The sequence below is a fragment of the Suncus etruscus genome, chromosome 9 (genome assembly GCF_024139225.1).
Source record: "Suncus etruscus isolate mSunEtr1 chromosome 9, mSunEtr1.pri.cur, whole genome shotgun sequence".
Taxonomy (NCBI): Eukaryota; Metazoa; Chordata; class Mammalia; order Eulipotyphla; family Soricidae; genus Suncus; species Suncus etruscus.
Genome location: NC_064856.1, coordinates 98115661 through 98135766, shown reverse-complemented (window position 1 = coordinate 98135766; position 20106 = coordinate 98115661). Strand labels below are relative to the sequence as shown.

The window sequence follows — 20106 nt, the reverse complement described above, 5'->3', positions numbered from 1 at the left end:
TCCAGAATCTGGCTATTGTAAATAGTGTTGCAATGAATATAGGTGTGAGGAAGGAATTTTTGTATTGTGTTTTTGTGTTCTTAGGGTGTATCCTAGTAGTATATTTGGATCATATGGGAGCTCAATTTCCAGTTTTTTGAGGAATCTCCATATTGTTTTCCATAAAGGATATATTAGATGGCATTCCCACCAGCAGTGAATAAGAGTTTCTTTCTCTCCACATCCTAGCCAGCACTGATTGTACTTATCTCTGTGGCATGAGATGGTACCTCATTGTTGTTTTGATTTGCATCTCCCTAATGATTAGTTATGGTATTGGAATAAAGATATTCTAGAATAGACTTGAGTATTCCAAGAATTTTCCCCACATTCAATTAACTAATTTTTTATAAAGGGGCAAGAAATCTTAAATGGATGAAATAAAGCCTCTTCAACAAGTGGTCTTGGCACAACTGGTTAGCCACTTGCAAAATGTGAACTCAGACCCCCAGCTTAGGCCATGTACAAAGGTAAAATCAAAATGGACTAAAGACCTTGATATCAACCCTGAAACCATAATGTACATTGAACAACACGTAGGTAAAACACTACATGGCATTGAGACTAAAGGAATCTTCAAGGAGGAAACAGCAATCTCCAAACAAGTGGAAGCAGAGATAAGCAGATGGGATATATTAAGCTGAGAAGCTTCTGCACCTCAAAGAAAATATTGCCTATGATACAAGAGCTACCAACTGAGTGGGAGAAATTATTCACCCACTATCCATCAGATAAGGGGCTAATATTCAAAATATAGAAGATACTGACAAAACTTTATAAGGAAAAAAACATCTAAACCCATCAAAATTGTGGAGAATAAATGAACAGACACTTTGACAAAGAAGAAATACAAATGACAAAAGACACATAAAAAAATGCTTCACATCAGCAGTACCCAAAACACATGAAAGAAGAACAACACAAACTCTTGACTATACATTATACCACAAAGAAACCAGCAACAGCAGAAGCAGCAGAACAGAGAGAACAGGTACGTAATCAGCCTTCTACTACAAAGGCCCATAATAATCCCTTAGGGATCTTATACAGGATTACAGGTAAAGAATACCATGGGAAATCACTGACTCCAACGGGAACATTTCATAACAATATGTTTTAATGCCTTAATCTTACTATATTTAAAATAACCTCTCATCTTTTCTGTCCACAGGCGTTCTTGGATACAAAGGGTGGACAAACTAAGATGGCATCTTGGGGCCCAGTCACACGAGATACCAAACCCAGCTTGCACTACGAGAATGTCCTGAGAAAACTCTTTAACATACACTTTATCTCTAGGTTATACCTTCTTTTAGGACTTGAAGCATGGGACCAGCCAGAACACTGAAGCAGCAACTGTGACCTACAGACTTATTCTACAGGCCCTACTCATCGAACATATTCAAGCAAACTAGCATTCTCTTGCCCTTTTCTCCTTTCTTCTCACTACTTTATTTTTTTCCTTTCTTTTTCTTCTTTCTTCTTCTCTTTTTCTTTTTAATGTATTTTCTCTTCTCTTCTTTCCTGCCCCTTACATATACTTTCCCCTTTCTCCCCTTTGGAAATCCGACTATCCCTTCACCCCTCAATCCCATCAGATTTCCCACTTTATTAAAACTCTTCACCCTCAGTTCTTAATCTATTAGGCATCAAGACTGACCTCCCACCCCAACAAACCAGTACCCAGCACCCAAACGAAGGGGCACCAAGTTAAACCCACACCTCGTCCCCAGCAAGAAAAGGCAACCAACTCCCTTGCTGTCTCATGCTGCGTGGCCCTCCTTACCAACTGTTCCTAACGTAGACTGTTACTTGAAGCTGGACTTAGCTCTAAAAGTATCCCCAAAGCAAGAACTCTTCCCAAGACCTCCCTGCCGCAAAGATTTTGCCAATCTCAAGAAGGTCAGGGTGTGTGATGAAAAGGTGCCCGGTAACCCACACACCACAAGAAAATCTCAAAAGACAATGGGGAAACCTATAGTTCCATCATAAGTATAAGACCTATATTGCACTACCTCTTTACCTGCAATACCCCAAATGTTAGATAGTCTCTTACACCATTTTGTGCCTTTAATTACTTTATTATTTCATTTTTTAAATCTTTTTTCTTTTATATATATACATATATATGTATGTGAGCACATATGTTTTTATTTCTTTTTTTCTTTTAATTCTTTTTTATTTTTTTATTTTATTTTATTTAAACATCTTGATTACATACATGATTGTGTTTGGGTTTCAGTCATGTAAAGAACACCACCCATCACTAGTGCAACATTCCCAATCACCAATGTCCCAAATCTCCCTCCTCCCCACCTGACCCCCGCCTGTACTCTAAACAGGCTTTCCACTTCCCTCATACATTCTCATTATTAGGACAATTCAAAATGTAGTTATTTCTCTAACTAAACTCATCACTCTTTGTGGTGAGCTTCCTGAGGTGAGCTGGAACTTCCAGCTCTTTTCTCTTTTGTGTCTGAAAATTATTATTGCAAGAATGTCTTTCATTTTTCTTAAAACCCATAGATGAGTGAGACCATTCTGTGTTTTTCTCTCTCTCTCTGACTTATTTCACTCAGCATAATAGATTCCGTGTACATCCATGTATAGGAAAATTTCATGACTTCATCTCTCCTGACAGCTGCATAATATTCCATTGTGTATATGTACCACAGTTTCTTTAGCCATTCTTCTGTTGAAGGGCATCTTGGTTGTTTCCATAGTCTTGCTATGGTTCAGCAAGACTATGTTTTTATTTCTATCTTTATCTTTTTTGGAGTGTGTGACCTGTTTCCGTTTTCTTCTTTTTCCACCCCCAAATGCACCGACAATATATTGTAGCACCATTTCCCTCTGCAAAGACACACTAAAAAAAGGGAAATATTACATATAAAAACGAGCTCTTATCTACTAGGGATAAGAACTCATACTTGTTTACAATACAGGGACATCTCCCACCTTGAAAATATGTCACATGGACCCAACTTAGACCCCAGGTGATTAGACACCATCTGTCCAGCCTTGAACCTTGAATCCCAGACGTAGAAACGCCACAGTTGTTCACGACAGCTACAGGAAACAAATCCCATCCGGGACATCCTCAGTACTGCTCGGACACCAACAAGTGACAGCTCTAATACAATATCCCAACAACGAGGAAAATGGGAACAACTTGACCTAAGAGCAGGTTATCCTACCCCTCCAGCTGACGATAAGACAAAATCAGAAGACTTGTCACCCTTTGGTCAGTCCAAAAGCCAAGAGCGCGATTTACAGATGACTGGCTGATAGAACCATGACTGAACTATATGTATCCTGTGACCAATAAAAAAGCCCTAGTCTAGGGTTTGAGCTAAGACCTGCACAACAACCATGATCTCCAGTTCCAAAGGTCCATCTGAGACAATTGCAATGGAATGGGTCTTCTGGAAACACAATGAAAGACGCTAACCTAGGTTCCATCCTAAGATCAGCGCAAAGACCAAGACCACCAAACACAGAAGATGGATTAAAATGACACTGAAGGAACAGAACTTCTAGAACCACAAAGAAAAGCTTCATCATAAGTTCCACCCCTTGACCTGTGCAGATACCAAGATCTCTAGATACAGAGATCTGATCTTATCACCCAGGACGAAGCAGAAGTCTTCCAAACACCACGAAAGCACCAAAGGGAGAGTAAATGAACCTGAACGGAGTCTATAGTTAATCCTATGACAATATACTCCAAGGGTGGAGAAATCCTGTATCTCTTAGGCCACGGGAATTCCTTTTCGAATGAACCCAATATTTACTGTGCCTGTGCAGGAAGGGAAAAAAAACACAAAACAATTTTTATATATATCTAGGTTTTGTCGATTTCTTCGTTTTGGTATGGTTACTCAAGTTGTCTCCATTTATATTTATTTATTTTCTTCTTTTTTTTTTCTTTAGGTGCTATGCCATGTTTTTTATCTCAAGACCATGGCTTTTATGTGGTGCTTATCTTTATTGTTGGAGTGCTCACTGGATATTTTATTTGACACTTCTTTTTGTACTGTTGAGGTGTTTCACCTTCTTTTTCCCCTTCATCTCTCAAACTGATGATGAGAGCCTCTAGAAGGACTCTGCCCAGTTTTGACATATTTGATTTTTACCCCAGTTTATTACTTCTCTTCTTCAAACAAAACCACATAACTGCAACTATCTAGTACCGCTTCCCAGTTAGAGGAGGAAACAAGGGAGGTACCAAGACCAAAACAGGTGTTGGACCACTAAGTAGTAAGCTAGGCTCAGAAGGGACCACGTATTCTAGCAGCCCTGGGAGTGAGGGAGGAGGATATGGGATGTAGGATGTGAATGGAGGTGTAGGGAAGATAATTCAGTGATGGGAATCCCCCTGATGTTATGTTAATATGTACCTAAAATATTATTGTCAACAATATGTAAGCCACTATGATCAAAATAAAAATTATATTTAAAAATGCTCTACATCACTAATCATCAGGGAGATGTAAATCAAAACAACAATGAGGTATCATCTTACACCACAGGGACTGGCACATATGACAATGAACAAGAATAATCAGTGCTGGAGGGGATATGAAGAGAAAGGAACTCTCATTCGGTGCTGGTGGGAATGCCATCTAGTCCAGCCTTTATGGAAAACAATATGGTGATTCTTAAAAAAACTGGAAAATGAGCTCCCATAAGATCCAGCTATACCACTCCTAGGGATATATTTTAGAAACACAAAAATACAATTTAAAATTCCTTTCTCACACCTATATTGACTGCAGCACTATTTACAATAGCCAGAATTTGGAAGCAACCAAGATGTCCTTCAACAGATGAATGACTAAAGAAACTGTGGTATATATACACAATAGAATATTATGCAGCCGTCAGGAGAAATGAAGTCATGAAATTTTCCTATACATGGATGCACATGGAATTTATTTTGCTGAGTGAAATAAGTCAGCTGAAGAGAGATAGACACAGAATAGGATCACTCATCTATGGTTTTAAGGAAAAAAGACTTTTTTGTAATAATTCTCAGAGTCAGAGAGATGAGGGCTTGAAGGTCCAGTTCACGACTGGAAGTTCATCACAAAGAATGGTGAGTTCAGTTAGAGAAATAACTACACAGACATCTAACATAGCAATGTGAATTAATGTGAGTAGAAAAGCCTGTCTCAAATACAGGCTGGGGGTATAGAGTTGGGAGATTTGGGGCATTGGTGATAGGAATGTTGCACAGGTGAAGAGGGGTGGGTGTTCTTTATATGACTGAATCCCAACTACAATCATGTTTGTAATCAAATTGGATAAATAAAGATATTTAAAATGACTATATTGGCCTAGGATATTTTCTATATTCTAATCAAAATTCTTTACTAATCAGCTATAAATTGTCAATAAAACTATTTTTGTGCTTTTAAAAATAAAAATGTTTTTATTTTCAATATCCAATTATGTGATATGAAAATAATAAAGCTAAAAATTGAACTGTGGTATATTTTTACTCATGATGTGACAAATATCTGTTACTTTTGCTCATCTCAACTTTCTGTAATGATACTAACCTAAAATAAAATATGTTTTGGTTTTTAAACTTGATTAAAAATGTTTTGATTTTTTTAACTATGGGTAAATATTTCTTTTTTTAAGTTTTATTGTGGTCAAAGTGAATTGCAAATATTTCATAGTAATATTTAAAGCACATAGTGACAATGAATGAGGGGCATGCCCACCACCAGTGTTGTCCTCACTTTATCCCTATTCCCAGTATGCATCCCATATCTCTCTCTTTTACCCCCGTAATGTTAGTGCAACTGTTTCCCACTTGTACAGCTTGTTGTAGATTGATTTTGATTCTGCTGTCATTGACTTTGGTCTTAGTATTCAAGTCTGATCATTTTTTATTTCCACTAAATGTACATATCACTGTCTGGTCTTGATACCATTCATTTTTTTCGCTCTCAAATTACAAGACAGATAAAGGTGATTTAAGTAATATGGTTTTGTTGAAAATATAAGAAAAGATATGTGAGAAGAAAAGAAAGAAAGAAAGTAGGCAAACAATAAAAAGAGAAAATCTAGGATGAGTCAGTCTAAGTGTTATAAATAACCATTTAGAAAAAGAAAGGTAAAAGAGAAGAAAAAGGTAACAAAACAAGACCAAAAAAAAAAAAATCCAATAAGGGAGTAGCAATAAAAGTATAAAAAAAAAAAAGAACAAACCAAAAACCAAAACTAGCAGCTACGAAAAACAAAACAAACCAAACAAACAAACCAGCAACTTCTAACTTCTAAAAAAGGGTTATCATTCTGCTTCTTTTCTAGGTAAATATTTCTTTTTTTTTTTTTTTTTTTTTTTTTTTGGTTTTTTGGGCCACACCCGGCAGTGCTCAGGGGTTACTCCTGGCTATCTGCTCAGAAATAGCTCCTGGCAGGCACGGGGAACCATATGGGATGCCGGGATTCGAACTAACAACCTTAGGTCCTGGGTCAAATGCCGCTGTGCTATCTCTCCGGCCCCTAGGTAAATATTTCTAAAGAATCCATTTAAAATAACTAATTTACAGACCTCAGGATTTATTGCATGTTAGTTGGATTATAACAGGCAAACATTACCTATCTGAAAAACACATTCTTATTTAACTACTAGTTAACTCAGAATTTTGCAAGGTATATAGTAAAGAATTCAACAATGAAGTTCCCGGAGCTGGAGCAGTGTTGCAGGCAGTAGGGTGTTTGCCTTACATGTGCTAACCTAGGATGGAATGCAGTTTGAACTTTTGGCATCCTATATGTTCCCCAAGCCAGGGTGATTTCTGAGTGCATAGCCAGGAGTAACATTATCAGGTATGGCCCAAAACAAAAACAAAAAACAATAAAATTACCATAGAAACACCATTATAGGTTTATAAATAGACAAGGTGAAAGCAAGTCTAACAAACATGAAAATACAAGAAACAAAATAGAGAACTACCACAGTGATGTGGAAATCACATGTAGAAATGACTTTGCACCTGTCTCCCAGGCTGTGACTTTTCAGGGCATTTAGAATGATGCCTTAGGATATTAGAAGAAAAGTCAAAATAATAATGAAGATGGCTCCACCATCAGCCACCACAACTGTCCAACATAGTAGGTGTCTCTACCGGCAAGTTCCAGTAATGGGTATATATCACATTGGTCGATGACATTGGGTTCATAATATTGGTCATTGGGTTCATAATATTGGTCGGTGACAGTGGTTGATAACATTGGGGCAACAGAAGTGCAAATTATACAGAAAGAAAAGTTGCACAATGAAGTGCTGAAAACCTCCAGTCCAGGACACCACTAAGTGCAGGATGCAAACTTGCTTGTTCATGATGGTCAGATAGTGCAGTGTCTTGCAGATGACCACATATTGATCATAGGCCGTCATCATCAACAGAAAGACCTCAGAAACTCCCCCAAAAAGTGTTCTATGAAAAGTTTGGCCTATGCATGCTGGGAAGGAAATGGTCTTTTTATCATGAAGCAAGTCTGCAATCATATACAGCAGTATAGGTATATATATATATATACATATATATATACATATATACATATATATATATATATATATATACAGCAGTGGTATACAGGGCATCTATGATCAACAGATAGGCGAGGAAGAAGTACATGGGGGATCCCAGGATGGTCTGAAAAAAATAGTCATAACAATGAGCAGGTTACACACGATTGTTTCAATATAGATGAAAAATAATGCTTTTTATACCTCAAGATACTGAATGAAATATAGGGAAACAAATTTGATTACATTGTTTTTAATGTTACTTTTACTCTTCTGGACTTTTCAAGGAGAAATTGACTTGCAATAATTTTTTGAACAGGACTGTGAGTTACCCATCATGCTATAAAGAAATATGTTTTGAGTTTATCTTCTTCAGAAGTATACCAACAATAAACTTTTAGCAAAATTTTGTTTGTTTGTTTGGGGGCTATACCTGATGACGCTCAGGGGTTGCTCATGCTATGGGCTCAGAAATTGCTCCTGCCTTGGGGGACCATATGGAATGCAGGGGAGATGGGTCATCCTCATGCAAGGCAAATGCCCTACCACTGTGACACTGTTCTGATCCCAACATTTAGCAAATTTTTTCAGAGAATTACTCAATTTTGCCTTAATAGTCTTGATTCTTGTGAAATAATTTTATGGAGATTGCAAATTAATGGTTATATCTCCAATCATTCCTGCATCTTATTGAGAGTAATCAAGTCATTCATATGATTAATTAAAGTCTTAGAAAACTTACTAGCTGAGACATTAATGATGACAGAAATTAGTTGTTCTCAACTTGATCCTGTGAAGACAATGACCACAAAATTTGTTGGCCTAGAGTAAGTCCATAGAATTGGTAATATCTGTCTTGAGGAATTTTACAACTTGTTCTATGTAGGTCCAAAAATACTGTCTTTCTCAGAATAAGTATGTTAATTATACATTCTACAAATTAAGGTCTAGTACTTGTTGAAAATATTTACAGTTTTCAGGAATAAATTTTACGACTTTCCTTCAAATGCTAGAAAATAGCAATACAAATTCTAATTAAATTTCTTTTGTAGAACTTTTTTATCAAGTATTAAATTCTTCTAATTAATATTTTCCTATTCCACAGCTTTTAGATATGCTAGCTATATTTCTGAAACAACTGAAAATTACCCTTGAATATTGTAATTTATCAGATTAGCAGTTATTCATATTTTCAAACCTAGTTTCTGAGGTGAATCAATGCCAAACTGCATATGCTCAGACTGAAAAGAGCACAGTATAGACTAGAGGATAAAGTCCAAATCTAGCAGTAGAAGATGTGAGATGAATCCACTATATGTAATGAGATGTCATTCTTGGTTTGTAAACTCAAAGGCAGAGGGACTGATTCACAGCATCAGAATTCTTTCTATTCCAACTATGATTCTCATCATAAAACATGTCTTTGAAAATGAAGGAAAAGAACTTGAAAAAATTATGAAGAATACAGAAAAATCCTCTATGTTTGAAAATAAAAAAATACTCTTTAAAATAATGCATGAGTGTAATAAAACACAATACAAACTAAAATATATTGAACTAAATGTTAATGATTTAAAAATATCAAAATGCTGTGCAAGTCAGTCAGCATTTGGCAGGGAGAGGTTAGAAGGAGGGCCACAGAGCATGAGTCAGTAGGGGTGTTGGTTGTAGATCCTTGTTGGGGGACGAGATTTGGGGCTGAGTGGGTGTCCATTTGCTTGGGAGCTGGGTAATGGCTTGTTGGCTAGGAGGTAGGCCTTGATGCCTAATGGGTTAAGAACTGAGGGTAAAGAGCATTAATAATGCGGGATATCAGCTTGGGATTGGGGGGGTGAAGGGATAGTAGGATTTCTGAAGTGGAGAGAAGGAATAGTATATAAGAGAGGCTATATAAACTATAGGCATGAATTGTTTACAATTTAGGCTTAGCTCTCATTTTTAAAAATGCATAAAAGTGTTAAGTATAATGAAAGACTAAATTGACTAAATTAATTTGAGGAGGATTATTTTCCATAGGGGAGAAGGTGAATGCTGTCCCCCACTACCATATATTACACAGTAGAGTTTTCCACATTTTGGGAAATTGCAGGGGATAGCACATCTGGAATGCAATAAGTAGACATCACTCCCGGGTAAACCACCTTTTTGATCATGCAATCTCCTTTTCCAGGTAAGTAAGAGGAGGATATGTTAATACCATGATCACCTTGCCTACAGAAATAATACAACAAAACTTTCATCATATTTCATCATATTTCCTGGTGTTTTCAAATGAATATAACTTAAAATATTTTTAATTTAACTCTAGACTTCATTGAGCTCAGCAACAAATTACAAATAAAAGTGTCAAGTTGGGGTTAGAGTGGTGGTGCAAGTTGTAGGTAATTTGCCTTGCTACATGCAAACCTAGAACATACTGCAGTTAGATCTCCTGACGTCCCATATGGTCCCCCGAGCCAGGAGAGATTTCTGAGCACATAGCCAGGAGTAACCCCTGAGCATCATTGAATTTGTCTCAAAAACCAAAAAAAAAAAAAAAAAAGGAAGCTCAAGTTATTGGAACATTGTGTAGTAAACCAACTCCCTCTACCAAATTACAAGTCTATGAATTAAGACATGTATTCTCCATATTGTGAATCTGAGAAGCATATCACAAGAACACTTTCCACCATTTATAATTCACATAATAATGGACTAATGTAAATATTTAAGGTTTAAAAGGAAAATTGTGATAAGAGTACACAAGTAGGACTGCAGCACAAAAATTAAAATAAAGAAATAAACCTCAACTCAATTGAACCTCAACTCCATCGAATTGATTGACTTAGTTAAAACAGAATAATTCAACTATATGAATATTCCTCAAAAAAGAGATCATGAACAGGGGTTATAAAGATAATACATGGGGCAAATCACTTGCTTTGCATGCAATAACCTATATTTTATCTTTACCACCTGTTGCATTAAGTAATTAACGATGGATGCTGGATGGAGGTGGATGGATGGAGGGATTTTTCTCTGCCATCCCAGGCCATGTGGCTCTGCAATCCCCATTCAGTTGGCAGGTCCCAGGTTTAGATGAACGGCAGAATCACTCATCCAGAGACAGGCATCAGGAAGCATCAACTTTATTCATGCCCTATCCACCACATGTGTGGCCTATATCATAATCTTTAAAGCATTTGCTATTCTTAGCTAGCCCTGCATCTTAACTCCTTTCAGCCATCTTCCATTTGACCTCCATGCTGGCAAAAGACCAAAAGGGGCAGACTTACCCCTGGGTCAAAGGCTTTATCTACCTTTTCCAAGACACCTCCCAGGAATAGGAAGGGTCTTGCAGGAAGGTCAAGTTACCTAGGAATAAAGGAGGGATGAGGCTTCATCTCCCCCTTCTCTGAAATATAAAAGAACCATTTGTAATCCTGACTCCACCTTTAGCCAAAGGTGGGTTAATATTTTCATGCAACAACGTAATAAAGTGAAAATTAACATACCAGCCCTTTTCAAAAACATAACATTTCTGCAAAATATACTATACACCTGTAACTTAATATTTTCTTAATGCTTTTCTACCAAGCACTATTCTGGAACTTTCATGTTCCTATACTTTTAAACTATATTGGAGGAACTTTCTGTTCCTATTAACCTTCCCTACACACAAGTACTACAGCATAAATACATAACATACATTTTAAAAACAGGCTAAGTACATTAAAATACACACAGTAAAACATTTTGCAATTGAAAATATTAACTATGGAAAACAAAACACATTTAAATTATTAAGAAAAAGACTTAAGACAAAGATGCAGGCGGTTAGAAATCAGATCTTTAAAAGGGCTAAACTGTTATTACTCCTTTTTTTAAATTTTTTACACTACTACCTAATTTTTTCCCATTACCAACACCAATTGTGAAATTCCTTCACCTAAAGCCAAATGTCCAGATGATTAATTTGTCCCACACTGTTCTCACCACATGGTTTACTTTCATAGTCCCAGGCCCCGCAGATGGTTTGCTCACGCTGTTGTTGACCATGGGGTCCCAGGTCCCACAGCTGGTGCTCGTGCTGTTTCACTTTTCTGATTTGGAGGGCGGATCCCAGGCTCGCCATCTTGGGCCGGATTAGGCACTTTTCACCACTTTTCTGCCACAGGGTTGGAGTTCTTGGCTGATTACAGCTGCCTTTTCTCCCCTCCGGGCGGTACTTTGCAAGCAGGTTCCGTGGCCACAGCTTTTTTACAGGGGACTTTTGGATGTTCAGAGTACTAAAAGTCCAGTCCGAAATTTTCTCACATTTTTTTTTGTTTTTTTGGGGGCCACACCCATTTGACACTCAGGGGTTACTCCTGGCTATGCGCTCAGAAATCGCCCCTGGCTTGGGGGGACCATATGGGATGCCGGGGGATCAAACCGCTGTCCATCCTACGCTAGCACTTGCAAGGCAGACACCTCACCTCTAGTGCCAACTTCCCGGCCCCTAGTCCAAAATTTTCGAAGTCGAAATCCAAATTCAAGCCAAAGGTTGTTCTCAAAAAATCAGTCCACTTTCAATTGGTGTTGGTAATGGGAAAAAATTAAGTAGTAGTGTAAAAAATAAAAAAGGAGTAATAACAGTTTAGCCCTTTTAAAGATCTGATTTCTAACCGCCTGCATCTTTGTCTTGATTAAGTCATTTTCTTTATAATTTAAATGTGTTTTGTTTTCCATAGTTAATATTTTCAATTGCAAAATGTTTTACTGTGTGTATTTTAATGTACTTAGCCTGTTTTTAAAATGTATGTTATGTATTTATGCTGTAGTACTTGTGTGTAGGGAAGGTTAATAGGAACAGAAAGTTCCCCCAATATACTTTAAAAGTATAGGAACATGAAAGTTCCAGAATAGTGCTTGGTAGAAAAGCATTAAGAAAATATTAAGTTACAGGTGTATAGTATATTTTGCAGAAATGTTATGTTTTTGAAAAGGGCTGGTATGTTAATTTTCACTTTATTACGTTGTTGCATGAAAATATTAACCCACCTTTGGCTAAAGGTGGAGTCTGGATTACAAATGGTTCTTTTATATTTCAGAGAAGGGGGAGATGAAGCCTCATCCCTCCATTCTTCCTAGGTAACTTGTCTTTACCTGCAAGATCCCGCCCATTCCTGGGAGGTGTCTTGGAAAAGGTAGATAAAGCCTTTGACCCAGGGGATTAGGCCGCTCTTGGTCTTTTGCCAGCGTGGAGGTCAAATGGAAGATGGCTGACAGGAATTAAGATGCAGGTCTAGCTAAGAATGGCTCTATGCTTAAAAGGTTATGATATAGGCCACACATGTGGTGGATAGGGCATGAATAAAGTTGATGCTTCCTGATGCCTGTCTCTGGATGAGTCTGATTCCGCTGTTCACCTAAACCTGGGACCCACCAGCTGAATGGGGATTGCAGAGCCATGTGGCCTGGGATGGCAGAGAAAAATCCCTCCATCCATCCTTCACCATCCATCACCATCGTTAATTATTTAATGCTACAACCATCTTATATGTTCCCCCAGGCATGCCAGGAGTGACTGATAAGCACAGAGCCAGGAGAATCCCCGAGCACAGCCATATGTTGTTCAAAAACAACAACAACAACAAAAAATTAAAGATAATAAGCAGAAAAATAGCACTATATCTCTCATAAATAAGAATAGATTCTTCTTTAATAGAAAGTGTTATATCTAACATCCTGAGAATGAAGAAATGGATCAACTTTATCTAAGCAGGTTGTCCTATCTAATCACCTAATGGTAAGATGAAATCAGAAGACATGTCATCCCTTTGATCTGTGCAAAACCCAACTTAGCTAACTACAGATGACTGACCCTGACAACCATGACTGGGCAGAACTTATCCTGGAACCAATAAGAAAGATCCTAGCCTAGGCTAAAGCCTAGGATTTGTACAATAACCAAGATCTCAAAGTCTAGATCTTTAATTTGACAACTGCAACTGAGAACTTTTGGAAACAATTAAAGATTCTATCCTAGGCTTCCTCCTAGGATCTGTGCAAAAACCAAGACCACCAATTACATATGACTGATTACAACAACAGTGATGGAACAGAAATTTTAGAACAGTAAAGAAAGACTCTATCCTTGGCTTCATCCTATGACCCCTGAAAATACCAAGATCTCTAGTAACAGAGGCCTGATTTTATCATCCACAACTGATCCAAAAGTTTCCTGGCACCATAAAATGACCATGGGGTGTGAAAATCAGCGTGTATGGAGCCTGTAGTTATACCCATGACAGTATGCTTTAAGGGAAGAGAAATCCTGTATCTCTTAGGCTAAGGGAATTCCCTTTCTGAGTTCCCCAATTATGCCTATTTCCTCAAATATGCCTATGGGGGATAAAAAGGAAGAAGAAGCACAAAACCTTTCCACACCTGCTCTCCTTCCTTTGTTCTCTCTCTTTTTTTCTTTTCCGTGGTTATTGTTTGGTTGTCATCTTTGTTGTTGTGCTTTTTTGTAGTTGCTGATTTGGGTTTTTTAATTATATTTTGTTCTGTTTTGTTGTTTAATTTTGGTGTTTTTGTTTCTTATGTTTTTGTCCTTTTTTTCCCTTTCTTCTTTTAAATTGGTATTTATAACCTCTCGGAGGACTCCTCTCTGTTTTTTGTTTGTTTGTTTGTTTTTTCATTTATTTTAAACAGAACCACATAACTTAAATTATCTTGTTATGCCCTATAAATTGAGGGGGAAAATTGATGGTACCAGGACCAAACCATCATTGAGTAGAAATAAAATATGATCAGACTTAAACACCAAACTCAAATTCAATGACCACAAAATTGATACTCACTCTACATCAAGCTATACATGTAGGAGACCAGTTATACTTGCTATGGGGGGGGTGGAGTCAAAGTATGGGGATGCTGGGAACTGGGGTGGAGGAAGGACAAAACTGGTGGTGGGAATGCCCCTCATTCAATGTCACTATGTACCTTAAATATTACTGTGAAAGATTCATATATTTACATTAGTCAAAATAAAAATTATTTTAAAAAGTAAAGAAAATAATATCAAAGGGAACCTGAGTTTCTGGGACTGGCCAGAAAAAGTGTGTAGAGGTTGCCAACCGGAGCACATGGAGGGTGCCCATTCAAGGGAACCTGAGATCCCAGACGGGCCAGAGGGAGTGTGTAGAGGTCACTGACCAGAGTGCATGGAAGGCACCCATTCAAGAGAGTTGTGAGTTCCCAGGACACGCCAGAGGGAGTGTGTGGAGGTCACCAAATGGAGCACGTGGAAGGTACCCATTCAAGGAAGCTGAGTGAACCTGCACTGTCTGGCAGGAAGTGGGTGGCGATTGACCAGGCTTGTCTGGAGGATGAGGGAAGGACCAAAACTCAGCGACATCACCCAACATACTCACATAGAGCCACACCCCAAAAAGGGACCCAGCCCCACGCCACAGGAGGGAAAAGTGGGCTGAAACCTGAAGGCACTGCACTCCAAGTCAAGCCAATAAATGCAAAGAAAGATGGGTAAACCAAGGAAAACATTAATAACAGGGAATATGAAAAGAAATCAGAACAAGTTTTCAAGTCCACCAAAATGCACAGACCCAAGAGAGGAAGACCTAAAAGCAGCCATGAGAATAGAATTCCAAGCCATGCTTTAAGAAATGAAAGACACACTGGCCAGAGATTACAAGAAATTAATAGATGAGAAAATAAACCAAATTAAACAAGAATTGCTACAAAATATGAAAAAGTCCGTACAGAGTTAAAAGAAATACATAAAACTGTAGAAAGCCAGAAGAACAGAATAGCACAGCTCAAGAATCACATAGAACAACTCAAATATAAACTGCAAACAAAAGACAACAAAGAAGCCAACAAAGAAATAGAAGGAAAAGCACCGGAAGTAAAAGTCCAGTATTTAATGAACAAAGACAAAAGAAACAATCTAAGAATTGTAGGCATACCAGAAGGGGAGGAAACAGGGAAAGGGGAAGAACAATTAGTCAGGGAAATAATAATGTGGAAAATTTTCCCACCCTCTGGAAAGACGCTTTTAAGCAAATCCAGAAGATGAAAAGAGTCCCCAACAAAATAGACTCCAACAAACCAACTAAAAGACACATAGTAATTAAAATGGCAAGAAACAAAGAGAAGGGTGACCTACTTAAAGCAATAAGGGAGAAAAAAAACCCTCACATACAAAGGAAGGGACATTAGAATCAAATCAGATCTCCCATATGAAATACTTCAAGCCAGAAGACAGTGGAATGACATATTTAAACGACTGAATGAAAGAAATTTTCAACCTAGAGTCCACTATCCAACAAAACTCTCATTCATATGGGAGGGAAGACTAAAATTATTCTCAAACAAAAATGAACTCACATTATTTTTACAAACAAAACCTACCCTAAATGACCTACTCAGAGATGACTTACACAATCCAAATCCCCAATTGTAAAAACAACCATGCTAAACAACACAACTGCACAACAGCCCTCTCTGTCAATAATCTCCTTAAATGTTAATGGACTAAACTCTCCCATCAAAAGACACATAATAGAGAACTGGATTAGAAAACATAAGCCAGATTTTTGCTGCCTACAAGAAACACACCTACAAGTACAAGATAGGCACAGGCTTAGAATAAAAGGATGGAAATCAATTATCCAGCCCAATGGAAATCAAAAAAACGCAGGGACTGCCATTCTTATATCAGACCAAATTGCATTCAACCTCAAGAAAGTGATCAGAGACAAAGAGGGTCACTACTTACTGATCAGGGAAACACTAGACCAAGAAGTGCTAACACTGATTAATATCTATGCACCTAATGCAGAGCCAGCAAAATACATATGGCAACTGCTCACAAAACTGGAGAAACACATGAAAGGAAATGTGATAGTAGTAGGAGATCTTAATACTCCACTATCACCACTGGACAGATCCACCAGACAGAAAAATAACGAAGAAATAAGAGCCCTAAATGAAAAATTAGAAGAAATATGGCTAATATACCTATATAGGGCCCTCCACCCCCAGAAAGCAGAGTACACATTCTTCTCAATTCCACATGGAACCTTCTGAAGAATAGACCATGCCTTAGGATACAAATCTAACCTGCATAAAATCACGAAGGTAAGGATCATTACAAGCACCCTGTCAGATCACTATGCAACAGAGGTCAAAATTGACTGTAAAATGAAGCAATGGAGAAAATCCAACACCTGGAGATTAAACAACATGCTGCTCAAAAACAGCTGGATCAAAGAGGTACTCAAGGAAGAAATAAAAAGATTCCTTGAGACAACGCATATAAAGAAACAACTTGTCAAAACTTGTGGGACACATCAAAAGTAGTAATCAGGGGAAATTCATAGCAATACAATCCTATGTCAGGAAAGAGGAAACTACAAAATTAGCAGCTTAAAGGACCATCTTAAGGATCTGGAACAATAGCAACAAAGAAACCCAAACACAACCAGAACAAGACATGAAATAATAAAAACCAGAGCAGAAATAAACAACATAGAAACTAAGAAAACAATTCAAAAAATCAATGAGACCAGGAGTTGGTTTTTTGAAAGAATAAACAAGATAGACAAACAACTGGCCAGACTCACCAAAAAAAAAAAAAAAAGAGGAATAACACCCAAATAAGCAGGATCACAAATTAAAGGGGAGAGATTGCAACAGTATCCCAAGAAATCCAACACATCATGAGGACATATTATGAAAAACTATACTCAGTTAGGCTAGAGAACCCAGAACAAAGTGACAAATTCTTGGAAAAATACCAGCTTCCAAGACTAGAAAAGGAGGATTTAGAAAGCCTAAACCGGCTAATCACCATGGAGGAAATTGAAATAGTAATTAAGAAAAACTCCCCAAGAACAAATCGCCAAGACCACGTGGTTTTACAGGTGAATTCTATCAAACATTCCAAGAAGAATTACTTCCACTGATCCACAGGCTCTTCCAAACCATTGAAAAGACAGGAATCCTCCCCAATTCCTTTTATGAAGCTAATAACACTTTGATTCCCTAAGAGGGCAAAGATATCACCAAGAAAAAAAAAAACTACAGACCAATCTCACTAATGAACATAGATTCAAAAATACTCAACAAAATCTTAGTGAGCCCAATCCAGCACTACACCAAAAATATTATACACCATGATCAAGTGGGTTTCATCTCAGGAATGCAAGGGTGGTTCAACATATGCAAATCAATCAACATCATATACCACATCAATAATAAAAACGACAAAAACCACATGATCATATCAATCGATGCAGAGAAGGCATTTGACAAAATCCAACACGCATTCACTCTGAAAAAAACTAAGCAAAATAGGTCTGGAATGAACCTTTCTCAAGATAGTAATAGCTATCTATGAAAAGCCCACAGCCAAAATTATCCTTAATGGTAAAAAATTTGAAAGCATTTCCACTAAATTCAGGAACAAGGCAAGGATGTCCACTCTCTCCAATCTTATTCAACATAGTCTTAGAAGTCCTAGCAATAGCAATAAGACAAGAGACGGGAATCAAAGGAATTCAAATAGGAAATGAGGAATTCAAAATATCTCTTTTTGCAGATGACATGATGATATACATGGAAAACAATAAATAGTAAAACTTCTAGAAACAATAAACCAATACAGCCAAAGTCAATACACAAAAGACAGTAGCATTTTTCTATACAAATAATGAAGTAGAGGAAAGAGAGATTAAGAATACAACTCCATTTAAAATAGTATCAAAAAACATCAAGTACCTAGGAATCAACCTTACAAGGGAATTGAAGGACTTATACCAGGCAAAGTTCAAAACACTTCAGAAAGAAATTGAAGAGGATCTAGGGAAATGGAAGAACATCCCATGCTCATGGGTAGGTAGAATCAACATAGTCAAAATGACTATCCTACCCAAACTTCTATATAGATTTAACACAATCCCCATCCAAATTCAGGTATCATTCTTTAAAGACTTAGAACAATCAATCATAAAATTTATCTGGAACCACAAAGGACTCAGGATAGCCAAACACATACTAAAAAACAGAATGTTGGGGGTCATCTCTTTACCTAACCTGAAGCTATACTATAAAGCCATAGTCATCAAAACAGCATGGTACTGGTACAAAGACAGAGCCTCAGACCAGTGGGTTATTACAGAATTTCCAGACATAATCCCCCAGATATACAGTTAACTAATATTTGACAAGCGAGCCAAGAACTTGAAATGGGACAAAGAACATCTTTTCAACAAATGGTGTTGGTACAACTGGAAAAATCATTTGTAAGAAATTTAAAATTGACCCATACCTCACCCCATATACAAAAATCAACTCAAAATGGATTTAAGACCTTGAAATCAGACCCAAATCTATAAAGTTTATTGAGGAAAAAATAGGCAGAACACTCAAATACCTATATATCAAAAAGGTCTTTGATGATAGAATGCCAATGGCAAGAACTTTAGCATCAAACATAAACAAATGGGACTACACCAAACTAAAAAGCTTCTGCATGGCAAAAGAAACCCTACTTAACACAATGTGATAAAATCTTTGCACTCAACATGTCAGATAAAGGGCTGATATTCAGAATATACAAAGCACTCAGAAAGCTGAACCCCCCAAAACCAAATAAAGCCATAGAAAAATGGGGAGATGAAACAAATAGACACTTTTCTGACGAAGACAAAAAGATGGCCAACAAACACATGGAAACATGCTCACCTTCACTCATCATTAGAGAAATCCAAATCAAGACAACAATGAGGTACCACCTTACAACAGAGAGGATGGCTCACACCAAAAATAATGGAAACAATCTCTGTTGGTGGGGATGCAGTATGAAAGGCACTCTCATCCGCTGCTGGTGGGAATGCTCCCTAGTCCAACACCTATGAAGAACAGTCTAGAGAGTGCTCAAAGAACTCAGAATTGAGCTGCCATTTGACCCAGCAATTGCTCTCCTAGATATCTACCCCCAAGTTGGAAGGACATTCATCCCAAAGTATGTGTGCACCCCACTATTTAACTCAGCACTAAGTATAATAGCCAGGTCTTGGAACCAACCTCAATGTCCAACAACAGATGAATGGATCATTAAGATGTGGTATCTAGGGGCTGGTGAGGTGGCTCTAGAGGTAAGGTGTCTGCCTTTCAAGTGCTAGCCAAGGAAGGACCGCGGTTCAATCCCCCCGGCATCCCATATGGTCCCCCAAGCCAGGGGCAATTTCTGAGCACTTAGCCAGGAGTAACCCCTGAGCATCAAATGGGTGTGGCCAAAAAATTAAAAAAAGATGTGGTATCTATACAAAATGGAGTACTACATGGCAGTCAGAAATGATACAATCACAGACTTTGCAGCAACCTGGATGGACATAGAACATATTATGTTAAATGGAGTAAGTCAGAAGACATAAGATAAACACAGAATGATAGCACTATTCCGACGCACCTAGAACGTACACCTATATATAACTAATAATAAACAATCAACTAACAGGGTTAAA

At 37.6% G+C, this 20106-nt stretch overlaps 1 non-coding gene and 1 pseudogene across 1 annotated transcript; both read right to left on the bottom strand.

Moving 5' to 3' along the window:
• Positions 1 to 6919: 6919 nt before the first annotated feature.
• LOC126018611 (olfactory receptor 4A8-like) lies at positions 6920 to 11702 on the bottom strand (annotated as a pseudogene).
• Positions 9602 to 9766, bottom strand: LOC126019515 (U1 spliceosomal RNA). The gene has a single exon (XR_007499192.1). It is a non-coding gene; the product is annotated as a U1 spliceosomal RNA (small nuclear RNA).
• Positions 11703 to 20106: the final 8404 nt, after the last annotated feature.